The sequence below is a fragment of the Heptranchias perlo genome, chromosome 20 (assembly GCF_035084215.1).
Source record: "Heptranchias perlo isolate sHepPer1 chromosome 20, sHepPer1.hap1, whole genome shotgun sequence".
Lineage (NCBI taxonomy): Eukaryota > Metazoa > Chordata > Chondrichthyes > Hexanchiformes > Hexanchidae > Heptranchias > Heptranchias perlo.
Window position 1 is genome coordinate 3,719,917 of NC_090344.1, and position 1,816 is coordinate 3,721,732.

General features: G+C 40.6%; 1 non-coding gene across 1 annotated transcript; it reads right to left on the minus strand.

Moving 5' to 3' along the window:
• Window positions 1–320: 320 nt before the first annotated feature.
• trnar-ucu (transfer RNA arginine (anticodon UCU)) lies at window positions 321–412 on the minus strand. The gene is given in 2 exon segments: window positions 321–356; window positions 376–412. It is a non-coding gene; the product is annotated as a tRNA-Arg (tRNA).
• Between the last annotated feature and the right edge of the window lie 1,404 nt (window positions 413–1,816).

Genomic DNA, 1,816 nt, shown 5'->3' on the forward strand with positions numbered 1-1,816 from the left:
ATTCTACCCCTCAAGCACCAATGCTCGCACGGCAGCAGGATGCATGTGTCCAGTTAGAAACCTGTCTGAAGGATCATGCAGTCTGACAGAACCGGAAGTCCAGCAGATTGACTTTCGGTCTGAGATGATGTTGAGTCTCCTCCTTGAGAGTGTTTCTCCAATCCAGCTCAGAGTGGATTTAGAATCATAAATTCTGGTTTGACTGGAGCCACTTGTGCAAGATGAAGTGCAGGGAGCAGTTTCCCGTCCTTGACGGACATCAATGATCCTGTTGCGGTTTTGCTGCAAAATATCACTTCCCAGCTCCCGAAACTAAAACTCAACTCTGGTGGGACTCGAACCCACAACCTTTGAATACCTCCTCCAATCATTCAGTAGAAGTCCAACACGCTATCCATTGCGCCACAGAGTCAGTTATGTAGTATGCGGGAGAGCGGGGATCTTGTGCTGTGGTTGAGGCGGTCAGGCTGCTCCTGCTTTCGCTTCTCACATTCCCAGAGCCGCGGCGGCAGTCTGCACGGATCACCCTCCAATGGATCCGGCTCCAGCCGCTTGTTGTGGGCCTGGTGCAAGAACAGTCGCGTCTGACTCCAAATCAGAAGGCTGCGTGTTTTGAACCAGTTTGAAATCACAGCATTTTCACTGTGGCTCAGGGTCCTGCCGATAGATTTTTGATCGGGACAGTGTTTTAGTGATAGGATGTTCAGTGTTTGTGCAACAATATCAAAATTAAGTTTGATACATTAATTAGCTTTTTTTCTGTTACTTTCTATTTACACCCTCTCCAGTTTTATGTAGAAACAGTTAACAATGTTTAAAGGATGTGGTGTACAGTGTTTGTGGAATCAGTGTAATTAAATTTGATACTTTCATCTGTTCCTTCTCTAACCCAGACTCTTATCATTAGATTTGTAGCTTCACCCTGTTTAAAATAGGTTACTCAGTGATATAAATAAATCAGTTACAACCCCGAAAGCTCAGCGGGTATATTTGTTCCAATGCTTTGTGATGGTCTCGGTTTCAATTGAAATTTTCAATCAGCAAATCCCAACGGGTGTTTTGGGTTTGACAAACTAACTTTTTACTTGCCTGGTTCCTGGAAATGATCAGTGGGGATTTGCTTATCTGTACAGATATAGAAATAAATACATTCCATCATTCCACAAATGACAGTTGTGTAAATAAATATATCGCGATATCCAACATGGAAAAGCAGCTCTTCATGTTCTTAAACAACTTTCCTCATTTTATTTTATTAATCCACTTACGTTTCAATGTAAAACATATATTCAGAGCATCTCTCTAAACTTAAAGAATGGTAAAACAATTGCAGGTTTTACAAACACATAACATGCGATCGTATAAGTAAGATTAAGGCTGACTTTGTGAAATTTGTATTATAATTGTCTTTATGATGGTGCGAAAAATATTTCTAGATGTCCGTCCCCAACTTAACAGAGAACCTAAGATGAAAATCAAAAGGATTTTTCAAAAACTATTTGGAGCGATTTGATTGGTTCCCCTTCTCCTTTCTTTAATTGTTACCTTTTGATAATTGTTGATCTTGATCCGTTTGCTTCATTTTTTTCAGTCATTTATGGTGAATTTTCTATCCGTTAACGTTCTTAAATATTTGATTTGTTTGTTCCCTACCTCTTGACTTGTGATTTGTCGATCTTCAGGTAAAAATCTGAAACACAAATGTGTTTATATTCAGGCGTGACTCTGAAATGTGAGACCGAGAGTTGATGCCGGATGTGTGACCGAGAGAACAATTGCTGGAGGCAGAACTGTCCGTAACCTAACATACCCCGTG